Genomic DNA, 14,402 nt, shown 5'->3' on the forward strand with positions numbered 1-14,402 from the left:
CCATGAATAGTTACTACCACACATTGGAATGCTTAAGTGCCCCTCTCGACTTATTAATCAACATGGTCTCTATCTAGGAGTTGCAACTAGTTTCTGGTGTTTGTAGGTAGTGTTAGTAGTCTACCAAGTGGCACCCAGTACAGGTGGGCTTGGGACAGACTAGGCACCGTGGCATGGTGTACCAAGCGTAGATCCATCCGTCGAGGTGGGCTTGGGAACCCTGCACACATCGTTTGGGGCCGTGAGCGACACCCCGGCCGGATCTCCTTGCAGATGGAACCCGAATAGGCGATAAAACTGGACTAGAGACTTGTGTGGTTAGTCAGGTCGTGGTCGACTCCCTCGCCAGGCTTCCGCTTGAAGGTTGCCGAGATACACGATGTGTACATGGTGGTAAGTGGCGAGAGCGTGTGTGAAGAAGTACACCCCTGCAGGGTTAACATCATCTATTCGAATAGCCGTGTCCGCGGTAAAGGACTTTTGGGTTGCCTGTATAGTTCATACACAAGTGAAAGTGGATACTCTAAAATGCGCAAGATAAGCGTGAGTGCTATGGATGGCATTCTCGTAGGGAGACAGGAGCGGATCCATAGTGGTGTATTGATATGGTGAATATGTGGACTCGTGTGTGCCACCTCAAAAGAGTTGCTTGCAGTCGTAGTTCAGGTTAGCCACTGAGTCAAACCTGGCTTGCTACAGTTAAACTCCACCACCACTTTGTTGATACCTATGCATATGTAGATAGTTCTGATGTAAGTCTTGTTGGGTACATTTGTACTCACATTTTCTTAATTTATGTTTTTGCAGAGAGACTTCATTCTCGCTAGTAGTTCCGTGTGGACTTTGATGTTTAGCTTGATACCTCAGCTACGATCTTGTGCCCTTGGCAGGATCTGATAGATAGTCAGGCTTCTCAGCCTTTTTCATTTGTAGATGTCTGTACTCAGACATGTTAAGCTTCCACATGTGCTTTGACTTGTATGCTCTAAATGTTGGGTCATGAGACCCATGTTTGTAATATCTCGCTCCTCGGAGCCTAATGAATAAATACTTTGAGTTGTAGAGTTTTGTGGTGATGCCATGTTGTATTTACACATATCGGGCATATTGTGTGTATGATTGAAATGCTTGGTATGTGTGGGATCCGACAACCTAGTTGTTTATCCTTGGTAGCCTCTCTTATGGGGAAATGTAGTCTAGTGCTTCCACTGAGCCATGGTAGTCTGCTACAGCCCGATTTACCAGAGTCCTGCTAGCCCAGTTACTATTGCTCCAGAACACTTAGACTGGTCGGCATGTGATCCACTTCGTTCCTGTGTCTGTCCCTTAGGGGAAATGTCACGCGGTGATTTTCGGATTCCTGCTAGCCTGCTACAGCCCGGGTTCCCGGAGTCCTGTTAGCCCAGTTGCTACAGCCCAGATTCACATGTTGATGACCGACACGTTCGAGACTGGGTCATGTATGCCTTTCCCCGTAAGTTAGTGCCACTTTTGGTTCACGACTAGTCATGTCGGCCCGGGTTCTCTGTCATATGGATGCTAGCGACGCTATCATATACGTGAGCCGAAAGGCGCAAACGGTCCCGGGCCAGGTAAGGTGGCACCTGTGGGAATACCGTGTGTGAGGCCGCAAAGTGATATGATGTGTTACATGCTAGATCGGTGTGACTAAGAATCGGGGTCCTGACAGCTTTACTACCCTAGATGATAGGATGGAACGTAAGGTAGCAAGCAGAGGAGCCGGGCAACCCAACTATTGACCAAAGACATGATTCGGAGCCGGTGCATATAATGCTAAAATTCAGGGTGCCGAACTGTACTGTAAAAAGTGTTTGGACTTTGTTGCCGTAGTATGGACCATAATGAAGCCCCTGGCGAATTAAAGTGTACCAAAGTGTACGGGTGCAATCGATAAGAATAGCAAAATAAAATGAAGTAGTAAGCTAGGGCCACGTAGGTTGGGCTGCAAACTGTTTCCATTATAATTTGATTAATACGTCAAAGCGTATTTGTACAAATAGTGCGATAAGCGACCTGGCTATTTAACATGCCCAGACCAAGGGGGAGCTGCGTGCGGGTCCTGAACACGGGTAGAATGATCCTCAAAAAGAACATCTAGAGATTCCCCCACACGTCAGTACTGCTTGCCTCCTTGGTATATCTATCCTTCGAAAGGACCGATGATCAGGCTGTCGGTAGGGGCCTGCGAAAGAAAATACTAAAAGTAGTAAAAAGGAAAAGGAAAAAGTATGTGTGGGAGCCGTATAATAGACCACAATCAAGTTACGCCTCCGTCTATGCCCATGGTATTTTGAGTGCGTAGTTGTGTACGCGCGGTACGTACGCTGCCATTTGGTTGGGACTGAGACGGAGGCCGAATTGCTAGTCGAGCTCCTGATGAGCTGGACTATCCTGCTGCAGAGTAGTCCGGACTCGTTTGACAATGTCCGAGAGCTTGGCCACCGACTTAAGGTTCTGCTTGATAAGGACGCTCTGTACTTCTGCTGCTAGGGTCGCGGTGTGCTCCTCAGTACGGAGGGAGCGCTCTGTGTTTCCATTGACTGTTATGACACCGCATGGTCCGAGCATCTTAAGTTTGAGATAAGCATAGTGTGGCACCGCGTTGAATCGAGCAAATGCAGTTCGTCCAAGTAGTGTGTGATAGCCACTACGGAAGGGGACGATGTCGAAGATCAATTTTTCGCTTTGGAAGTTGTTCGGGGATCCGAAGACAACTTCCAATGTGATTGAACCCGTGCAGCGGGCCTCTACACCTGGTATTACTCCTTTAAAGGTAGTTTTTGTGGGCTTGATCATTGATGGATTGATGCCCATTTTGCGGACTGTATCCTGATAGAGCAGGATGAGGCTGATGCCACCATCCATGAGGACTCGCGTGAGGTGGAATCCATCAATAATTGGGTCAAGGACCAGTGCGGCTGAACCGCTGTGACATGTACTAGTCGAATGGTCCCTGCGATCGAAGGTGATTGGGCAGGACGACCATGGGTTGAATTTTGGGGCGATTGGCTCTATCGCATAGATGTCCCTGAGCGCACGCTTGCGCTCCCTCTTAGGTATATGAGTAGCATATATCATGCTCACCGTTTTAACCTGGGGGGACTTCTTCTGTCCCCCTGTGTTCGGCGGACGGGGCTCCTCGTCTTCATTCTTGCTTTGCGACCCCTTCTTGTTGTCTTTGGCATTTAACTTGCCGGCCTGTTTAAAGACCCAACAACTCTGGTGGGTATGATTGGCTGGTTTATCAGGGGTGCCGTGGATCTAACATGGACGATCGAGTATGTGGTCCAAGCTGGAAGAGCCCGGATTGTTCCTTTTATATGGCTTCTTCTGCTGACCGGACTTGGAGCCACTGAATCCGGCGTTGACCGACGTGTCGTCAGTATTGTCACTGTTGTTTCGACGCTTATGTCACTGTTGCGTCTGGGCTTGCCGTTGCTATTCTTGGCTTCGGAGGTGCCAGGTTTGCTTGCATTATGATTGCTACAGGCTAGCCAACTATCTTCGCTCGCACAAAAGCGTGTCATAAGTGCCGTAAGGGCTGCCATGGACTTCGGCTTTTCTTGGCCGAGGTGTCGGGCGAGCCAATCGTCGTGGATGCTGTGCTTGAAGGCTGCTAGGGCTTCGGCATCCAGGCAGTCGACGATCTGGTTCTTTTTAGTTAAGAACCTTGTCCAGAATTTCATGGCTGTCTCTCCGGGCTATTGGAATATGTGACTTAAGTCGAAGGCATTCGGGGGTCGGACGTATGTGCCATGGAAGTTGTCGCGGAAGGCGTCTTCCAAGTCCTCCCAGCTGCACATGGAGTTTTCGGGCAGGCTGTTCAACCAGTGCCGAGCTAGTCCCTTGAGTTTTAGCAGGAGATATTTGTCGGATTTGGTGTTTCGGCAAAACCCTTGAGGTTCGAACAATGGGGTGTGCACAAAGATCTCTCCTCTCCCTTGCGCTCTCCCTCACCGTGATCTCTAGGCTCAGTGCGTCAAACTCGCTGAACAAAGGGACACAAGATTTATACTGGTTCAGGCCACTGATGTGGTGTAATACCCTACTCCAGTGTGGTGTGGTGGATTGCCTTTTGGGCTGAGGATGAGCAGTTACAAGGGAAGAACAGCCTCCTGAAGAGAGGTGCTCTTGTGCTTGGTGAGTTTGTGTGGATGAGGATTATCTAATGGCCATGGATCAGTCGCCTCCTACTGTGGTGGCTAGCCCTATTTATAGAGGCCCTGGTACTCTTCCCAAATGCTGGCGGGAAGGGATGCCACAACGGACAAATTTGAAGGGAGACAACTAGTACAAGTTATCCTGACTAAAGGTGGTCTTCGCCTGCAAAAGGCTCTGGTGGTGACGCCGTCCTGGGCTCCACAGTGACCTCCGTCCTGCCGTCCTATTGTTATTGGTCTTGTTGCACTGATATGGAAACCTTTGCCTAATACCTCGGGACTCCTTGCCTGCGCTTGCCTCTTTAACACCAAAGAGGAAGCGAGGACACTGTGCGCGTTGGCGCCCGCCTGGCCCCGGTCGTCATGGATTGCATCAGAGGAACCTCGCGAGGTGCCCCTTGCCTTGATCTCTCTGTACCTCGCGAGCCAGCCTGGTGAGGCCGCCCCCGAGGAGGTCTTGCGTCATCCGCCTCACGAGGCTCGGCCCCTCGCAAGGGTCTTGAGTGTTTGCTGGTGAAGATGGGTCGTACGGGGCCGCTGGCGGAGCCACACCATGGGCTGCAGGCAAGCAAGTCTAGGACCCCCATTCCCAGGACGCCGATAGTAGCCCCCGGGCCCAAGGCACGCTCGGACTTGGCTTTGAGGCGAAGCCAATGGGAAAGTGTGGAGCGCCGCGGGCCCCAACAGCCTGCGGCCTTGGTTGATGTGTGGTGATTGACGGGACGTGGGCGGACCTCCTTCCCCATGCAGCCTTGATATCCGCCTAGTTTGGCGGTCACTGTGACTTACACAGTTATTCCCCCATTGCCGGTTACACGCCCCTCCAACGCTCCCACCTTTTCGAAACAATAACGTCCTCTTCCAATCTGTCCCGAGCTCGGCCCTCCTTGTTGCCATGGCGCGCCGGAGAACGGAGAAGGGGAAGAAGAAGTCTCAGTCTTCAGCCGGGCCACCCCCGGTCGTTGAACCCGCCGTAGGACGGTTGTTGGTGCGCAACCAGGAAGCTATGGACAAGGTGCGCCCTGCGCTCGCCGCTGACTTCAACGAATGGGGGAGGATGGCGGCCTGGACCGCATCTTGCACCTCTGTCAACAAGACAGCCAGCGAAGTCTAATTCTTCATCGACGCCCTGTGGGCTGGCCTGGTTCCTCCCTTCTCCACCTTCTTCAACACCATGCTCTCCCACTATCAGATCCATATGTTGCACCTAGATCCCCAATCAGTCTCCATTCTCGCCGTTTTTGCTTTCGTCTGCGAGGCCATGGTGGGCATTCCCCCTTCTGTGGCCCTATTGTGCCATTTCTTCTCGCTGCACCTGGCTAGCCCTCGGCATTGCTCGGGATGCATGAGCTTCCAGGCCGTGGCTGCGACGGCTGGCTCGGGGATTGATTTTGAGCTTCCACCATCCACAAGCGAGTTTTAGACACGGTGGGTGTTTGTGGACGTCGGGGCCACGAGAAGCTCGCGGAAACCCGCCTTGCCTTCATCTAGCTCCGGTTGAAGAGGGTGAAAGATCTTGGCGTGACTGCGCCCATGGTGATGAAGGAGTTCCTCCAACGCCGTCTCGCCCCACTCCAGCGCCATTCCCGGCCGATGTGGGCCCTATCCGCCGGCCAGGATCGCATGAGGCTTCAGGAGTCGGGCCTTCCGCCCGAGGCACGAAGAACGGTGCTCGAGGTCCTGACGGGCCACCCCTCGCCAGTCGATATGCCACAAGAGGGCTGTCTTTTGGACTGTTGCTCAAACAGGATGGAGTTCACGGGGCAGATGCCCCCCTTCGATGAATGGGGGCTGCGTCCAGTCGGCCTTGAAGGGCCCCGCAAGAACACTGTCTTCGTGGTTCCCCTCCTTGCCGCCAGCGCCGAACTTACCCCAAGAGTGGATGCAGGGGGCGAGCACCGCTGGAGGCCGGAGGCGCGGGTGCTGAGGCGTCGACACTGCTCGAGGCTCCCGAGGTGCCATCCTATGGAGCCCATGACTCTTGCCCTAGGGTGACAGCTGAGGGGGCGACGCAATCTACTGCTCCTGAGGCTGAAGCCTCCGAGGTCTCATCAGGTCATCGTGAGGTGGCTCCCCTCAGCCCAGCACTCCCGAGGTCATCTCCTCGGGCGCCTCACCAGCCGCGCCCTGCACTGGTTGCCGCGTCCAAGGCTTCGGCCAGCTCCGTCTGGACTTTGATGTGCTCCGCAAGAGGAAAGGGTCTCCAAGCTGCAGCAGTGATGCCTTCCGGCCGTTGAAGCAAAGGAAGTATATCGCCATAGACGAGTGAGTACCTTATCTTTGTAATTTCTTGAGTGCTACTTCCCCTCCTACTGTGGCTCCTCAGGGTCCCTTCTGCTAAGGCGGTGAAGTCTCCCGGAAAGCAACCTCCTCCCGCCTCGAATCCCTCGCTGGCCTTGAGCGTCCCAAGCCAGCATGCCGCACTCGGTGCGAGATTGGCTGGAGAGGTAAACACGCTAGCCTGGCGCCTTGAGCCCGCGCCTTTTCTGTCTCTCCTTTGTGGCCTCGCTTGGGGTGCGACAAGTGTGCCAAGGGCTCCTCCTCTAGTTACGGAAGGTGGCTGGATGACTTCGATCCTAGCTTATTCTTTGAGCAACGGGCCTCAACCCATCCAGGCCCCTGCCGAAGCCCGGTCGGTGACCTGGGAGGCACTAGCCCCCAGCCCCCTACTGAAAGGGGGTGAGCCGCTTCGGATCCCGTCGGCAACCCTTGCTGCGGGGGACGGACCCGGTCACGTGCTTAAGTTTGCGCACGAGCGGAGTGTCGTCCGCCACAAGCTCTTTCAGGAGGCAATGGGAGCGATGAGCCGGCTCAGCAGAGAACTCGTGGATGTTGACGCGTGCCTTGAGGCCGAGGGTATCCGGCTAGTGGAGGGATGGCATCAACTGAAGGTGGCTATCAACCTTGGGCGGCTTCAGCGTGAGCACGCCAATGCGAAGGCCGGGGCATCCCTAGCAACGTCACGCAAGGCCAGCGCCCGAGCCTTGGAGGAGGCCAGGGAGGCAGACTGTCACCCCGTGATTGCCGAGGAGCCCAGGCGGGAGCTCCAGGCCTTGAACACCTCCTTTGAGCAGCAGGTGGAGGCGCACAAAGCCGCCTTAGCATTGATGAAGGGCGCACCATCCGACGAGGAGGAGGTCTTGAGGTGCGAAGAAGCACTGCTGTTGGAGGCCACAGAGCACAGCCTCGAGCTTGAACGGTTGGAGATGAGGGAGCGCCAAGTCGCCCAAGCAAAGGATGGTGTCGGCTCGCGTGAGGCCAGGGCACAGGAGGAGGTCGACCGCAGGGTGGCCGAGGCTCGCACGGATCTTGCTGGCAGGTACAACCTGAAGCTGAAGCTCGTGGAAGCCGAAGCTGTGGGAAGGACCGCTGCCCTCAAGTCAGGGATGGCTAAGGAGGAATAGTGCGATAAAGCCGCCAGAGCCGCCCTGATCTCAGTGCAGGCTGAGCTAGCCTCCGCCCGTGCCGAGATGCTCTCTCTTTAGTAGCGGGTTGACAGCGTCGAGTCCTTCGTGCAACAGAGCAGGGAGGAGGCGCTTCGCCGACAGACGCTACTGCGCGAGCATGTTCCCATGCTTTGGGACCTCAGGACGAGGGCCAATCAGGCACTTGGTACCATCTGCGACGAGCACGCTCCCCATTCACACACTGAGAACTACGCCAGCCATCTTCGCTTCTTCAACGACGTCATGACGTGCCTGGAAAGCCGATCTGAGAGGGCTCGCGAGCTTGTGGACGAAAAGAGTCGAGGCCTCCTCGGGAACACATTCTCCCGCGTCTTCAGCCATCTCCTAAACACCAATCCTGACTTTGATTTTGACACCGCCATTGCCCTAGTGCCTGAGGTCATCCGGGACAACCTGGCGCACTGGGTGGACGACAATGTGGACGCTCTAGTTAGGGACTTTGCTTCTGATGACGACGCGGTGGTGGTTGATGGCAGCGCGGTTGATGGCGGTGAAGACAGAGACAGCGATGGTGCCAGCAGCCTGTCTGGAAGTGATTCAGGGGACAAGGCGAGCGATATGTTCGGCTGAGCCCGCGCTCATTTATTTTGAACCTGCACACAAAAGCTTGGGTACGGCCCCTCACAATGTAAGAGCATTTTGGGGAGGGGAATCCTTTCATGTAAATAGACTACCACTTTATTCCTTAGGCTAGGCTTAAAGGTGCTTTTGGTTGCTCGCGACACCCCTTGCGGGCTTGTTGCTGTAACTTACTTGGTTTAGTCGGGCTCCAAACTGATTTGGCAGCTGGGGATGTGAATTCCTTCTGAGAGGAGCCCCTCACAAGCTCGCGAGGTTTTGGTTTCCTGAGGGGTCCGCCGGTCCACCTGAGAGGGTCTCGCGAGAAGCGAGCGCCAGCAATGGCAAGGGGTGCGCACAGTGCGTGTACGCCGCTGCCAGCCCCCGCTCGCGAGGTGCTCGGAAGGGGGGAGGCAGCGGACGCGAACCTCAAACAAAACACGAATCCAGAAACTCACAAAATCAATACAAACGAGAAAGGATGCCCCCCACAATTGCCAATGAAATGCAACTTCAAATTCAAGATCAAAATCTGCAAGTCTGAGCTACAGAAAAGAGGTCAAAAGCAAATGGCCGCGTCCGGCACCTAGCTAGTCTTCTTGTCTTCCCACCAGCACGGAGCCAAGTGCTTCCACTAGGACGTGGGCGGGAGCCCCCGAGGACCGAGGGCGGCACTCCTAAGACTCTGGGCATGTACAGCCCCACTCATTATTACGTGAGAGTGTCACGAGCGGAGACCTTCACAGGCGTGAGCCTTGCTTCATATCACTAGGCGAGGGCCCCGCCTTGCACCGCTCTCGACCACCATTGGGGCGTCCGGAAACCAGGACGATGCCAAGGGGCAAAGGGGACACTAGCAGCGCCCTCAGCGACCACATGCCCTCTACCGGGGGGAATGCTCGCCAGTGCCTCCACGGCAGAGGATCTACCTCCCGGCGACGCCTTGCTCCATGCGATGCGGGGAGGGGCCTTGCTCCCGGCTCCTCCCACGCAGCCCCCAATGCGCTTCCCCTGGTGGAAGGGGGCTGCCGTGATGGGGCCGCCATCCACCGCTGTGACCTGAATCACTTGCGACCCTTGGTTAGCATAAGCCTGCTCCTGAGAGATTAGTGGTACCCTGTAGCTGTTGTTGCCGGCGTGGTTGGCGAGGCTCCCGAGTGGCTCCTGGAAGGCCTCAACTTCCAGCGTCTCCTCTTCCCAACCCGGCTCGAGGATTGATCCGGGGTCATCTTCTGGCATGTACTCCTGGTCCATCATGTGGGGCACATAGGCCTCCGAAGCCTTCGCCCTGGAAACCTCGCTGAGGTGCCCCGCGCTCCATGTCGCTTGGCTCGGCGCGCCGCTCTGAGGATGGTAGGGCGGCATCCTGCCGGGTCTGTAGGTGGAAATGATTATGCATGCGCCCATTGGGGGAGGCACATGTGTGGTTGGGTGTCCGGCGCCGCTGGTTGCGCCGATGCCGATGAAACCTCCTGGTGCGCCCGGGGGCGTGCAGGCGTGACGAGGCCCACCGTGCGATCCGGCCGCAACCTAAGATGTAAGCAAGGAGCAGAAAGGCAGCGTACCCCTAGCTGCGGCATCCAACAGCTCGACAATGGGCTCCAACAATGCATCTCGGCCGCCCTCCATCAGTCCGCACCACAGCATCTCCCACGCCACTGTGAGCGCGGCCCTCATGTTTGCTTGTTCCCGTCGGGAGTGCGGTGCCGTCGCCGCGGCGTAGCTTGAGGCCCTTGCAGCAGCCCGTGCATGCTGTGGGTTAAGGGTGGAAGGCGTCGGACCAAGCCGCCCGCACCATGTGGTGTTTTACGGTGTGAGTGCCGCCTAGAGCGAGGAGTTGAGGTCTTCTTGGGTGGACGATACCACCCGGCCTGGCCAGGCTGCCCAGTGGTCGGCGTCGGCCCTTGGGTCACCAGACATCGGCGCTACAGAGCGCTGGCGGGTCTGCTGATGGAAGAGAGGCTTCGACGCACCCCTACCTGGCGCGCCAAATGTCGGATTTGGGGTTCCGGCAAAACCCTTGAGGTTTGAACACTAGGGTGCGCAGGAAGATCTCTCCTCCCCCTTGCGCTCTCCCTCACCGCGATCTCAAGGCTCAGCGCGTCGAACTCGCAGAACAAAGGGACACAAGATCTATACTGGTTCAGGCCATCGATGTGGTGTAATACCCTACTCCAGTGTGGTGTGGTGGATTGCCTCTTGGGCTGAGGATGAGCAGTTATAAGGGAAGAATAGCCTCCTGAGGAGAGGTGCTCTTGTGCTTGGCGAGTTTGTGTGGATGAGGATGATCTGAATGGCCTCAGATCAGTCGCCTCCTACTATGGTGGCTAGCCCTATTTATAGAGGCCCTGGTCTTCTTCCCAAATTCTGGCGGGAAGGTATGCCACAACAGCCAAATTTGAAGGGAGACAACTAGTACAAGTTATCCTGACTAAAGGTGGTCTTCGCCTGCCAAAGGCTCTGGTGGTGACGCCATCCTGGGCTCCACGGCGACCTCCGTCCTGCCGTCCTACTGGTCTTGGTCTCGTTGCACTGATATGGAAACCTTTGCCTGATGCCTCGGGACTCCTCGCCTGCGCTTGCCTCTTTAACACCAAAGAGGAAGCGAGGACACTATGCGTACTGGCGCCCACCTGGCCCCGGTCATCATCGCTTGTGTCACAGGAACCTCGCGAGGTGCCCCTTGCCCTGTTCTCTCCGTTCCTCGCGAGCCAGCCTGGTGAGGCCGCCCCCAAGGAGGCTTTGCGTCGTCCTCCTCGCGAGGCTCGGCCCCTCGCGAGGGTCTTGAGTGTCTGATGGTGAAGATGGGCCGTGCGGGGCCGCTGGCGGAGCCACGCTGTGGGCCGCAGGCAGGCAAGTCTGGGGACCCCCGTTCCCAGGACGCCGACAGTATTTGATGGCATGAAGATCATCACCGCGGGCCATATGAATATGGAGAAGAAAGTCCTCAATCCATACCGTGGGATCTATTGTTCCATCATATGATTCGATATTTACGGGTTTAAACCCTTTTGGGAATTCATGCTCCATTACTTCATCAGTGAGGTAGAGGGGGTGTGCGGCGCCTCTATGTCGGGCCAGGTCGCGACGTAGTTCGGATGGAGTTTGTCTGCGGCTTTCGGCCCGGGCTTGATTATGCTTTTCATGTTTGGCTTGATAGCTGCCATCGCTCGTTGGGGCACGCCGCCGCGATCCGTAGATCGACCTGGCTGGACCTGCTCTATTCTTTAGGTCCCGTCGCAGGTCATATGTGTATCCCCGAGCCGTTGTGTCTCTACCTTTACAGCGAGATAGTATAGGCCGGTGATCGGCTTGAGTTGTCGTTTTGTCCCGGCCACGTAGTGCTCGGTCAGCCACATTACGTGTTGCTGGTACGGGCTCAAGTACCTCGTCATCAGATTGAGGTAGCAGTTTATGCTTCGGGTAACTTTTGGTTGGGCACACGAGGCCGTATTCCTTAGCTGCCAGGACATTAGTCCATCTGTCATTGAGTCGATCTTGATTAGCTTGAAGTTGTTGTTGTTTCTTTTTCAGACTCCTTGCAGTGGCTATTAGCCATTGCTTAAAGCACTCCTGATCGAGAGGTTCCTCAGGCACGATAAAGTCTTCGTCACCGAGGCTCACCTCATCCTCGGAGAGTGGAAGGTAATTACTGTCCTTCGAGTCTTCGTTTTCAGCCTGTTCATCGGGGCTAACTTGCCCATCCTCCCGATCGTCTTGTTCATAGTTTTGCTCGACGGGGTTTTCTTGGTCTTCGGCTGAAGGAAATATGCCCTAAAGGCAATAATAAAGTTGTTATTTATATTTCCTTATATCATGATAAATGTTTATTATTCATGCTAGAATTGTATTAACCAGAAACTTAGTACATGTGTGAATACATAGACAAACAGAGTGTCACTAGTTTGCCTCTACTTGACTAGCTTGTTGAATCAATGATGGTTGTGTTTCCTAACCATAGACATGAGTTTTCATTTGATTAACGGGATCACATCATTAGAGAATGATGTGATTGACTTGACCCATCCGTTAGCTTAGCACGATGATCGTTTATTTTGTTGCTATTGCTTTCTCCATAACTTATACATGTTCCTATGACTATGCGATCATGCAACTCTCGAATACTGGAGGAACACTTTGTGTGCTACCAAATGTCACAACATAACTGGGTGATTATAAAGGTGCTCTACAGGTGTCTCCGATGGTGTTTGTTGAGTTGGCATAGATCGAGATTAGGATTTGTCACTCCGTTTGTCGGAGAGGTATCTCTGGGCCCTCTCGATAATGCACATCAATATAAGCCTTGCAAGCAATGTAGCTAATGAGTTAGTTACGGGATGTAGCATTACGAAACGAGTAAAGAGACTTGTCGGTAACAAGATTGAACTAGGTATTGAGATACCGACAATCGAATCTCGGGCAAGTAACATACCGATGGCAAAGGGAACAACGTATGTTGTTATGCGGTTTGACTGATAAAGATCTTCATAGAATATGTAGGAACCAATATGAGCATCCAGGTTCTGCTATTGGTTATTGACCGCAGACGTGTCTCTGTCATGTCTACATAGTTCTCGAACCCGTAGGGTCCGCACGCTTAACGTTCGGTGACGATTGGTATTATGAGTTTATGTGTTTTGATGTACCAAAGGTAGTTCGGAGTCCCGGATATGATCACAGACATGACGAGGAGTCTTGAAATGGTCGAGACATAAAGATCGATATGTTGGATGACTATATTTGGACGTCGAAATGGTTCCGTGTGAGTTCGGGCATATACCGGAGCACCGGGAGGTTACCGGAACCCCCCAGGAGGTATATGGGCCTTATTGGGCCATAGTGGGAGAGAAGAGAGGGAGGCCTAGGAGCCCCCCCCCCTCAAGCTCAATCCGAATTGGGTGGGGGGCCGGCCCCCCTTTCCTTCCCCCTCTCTCCCCCTTCCTTGCACTCCTAGTCCAACTAGGGAAGGGGGGAATCCTACTCCCGGTGGAAGTAGGACTCCCCATGGGGCGTGCCATAGGAGGGCCGACCCTCCCCTCCTCCACTCCTTTATATATGGGGGAAGGGGGCACCCCATAGACACAAGTTGATCATTGATCTCTTAGCCGTGCGCGGTGCCCCCCTCCACCATAATCCACCTCGGTCATATCGTAGTGGCGCTTAGGCGAAGCCCTATTCCAGTAGCATCATCATCACCGTCATCACGCCGTCGTGCTGACGAAGCTCACCCTCGACACTCTGCTAGATCGTGAGTTCGTGGGACGTCACCGAGCCAAACGTGTGCAGATCGCGGAGGTGTCGTAACTTCGGTACTAGGATCGGTCGATCGTGAAGACGTACAACTACATCAAACGCGTTGTCATAACGCTTCCGCTTACGGTCTATGAGGGTATGTGGACAACACTCTCCCCTCTCCTTGCTATGCATCATCATGATCTTGCGTGTGCGTAGGAATTTTTTTGAAATTACTGCGTTCCCTAACAACGGCATCGTCCAGAGTATTGTTGTCTCTCGTGCTGGTGTTGCTGTCTTTGCTGCCGCGTGATTTAGAGTGGCGCCGTCGGCGTTTTGGTTGTATCTCGGGAGGTTTATCCTCTACTGGATTTTTCTCATACCTTCAATGTCTTCGGAGCCGTAATCGAGCATGTCAGTTAAGTCCTCGACAGTGGCGATGAAGTGGGTGGTGGGTGGGACGTAAAATTCCCCGTTCTCAGCCCCTAGTCCGGGCTGGGCATAGTTCGGATGTTGCTCCTTCGTAATGATGATGGATCGCATCAAGTCCAGAGCTTCGCTTAAAGGCGAGGTTTGGCCAGGGAGAAGAGAATCCGTGGAGTACGGCGGGAAGGGGATTCCTTGGTCGAGCTCACACGATGCTGACTCCGAGAGTTCGGAGCCTGTGTCCGGGGAATAGTCTAGCCTTGTGATGGTTGCCAGTGACACTGCTTCCTCCGGCTCTCCTGTATTGGGCTTAGTGGCCATAGATAGTCCGGCGGGTTTAGAAATCCCGTCTTCAGACCTAGCGATGCACACCGGCTCTAAGGCCAGAGCAGAGGTTGGGGTCGTGAATCCTTGGAAGATCAAGTCTCCTTGGATTTCAGCAACATAATCCATGTTTCCAAAACTAATCTGGTGACCTGGGGCATAGCTATCGATCAGCTATAGATGGCCAAGCGAGTTGACCCGCAGTGCGAAGCCA

The sequence above is a fragment of the Triticum dicoccoides genome, chromosome 1A, assembly GCF_002162155.2.
Source record: "Triticum dicoccoides isolate Atlit2015 ecotype Zavitan chromosome 1A, WEW_v2.0, whole genome shotgun sequence".
NCBI lineage: Eukaryota > Viridiplantae > Streptophyta > Magnoliopsida > Poales > Poaceae > Triticum > Triticum dicoccoides.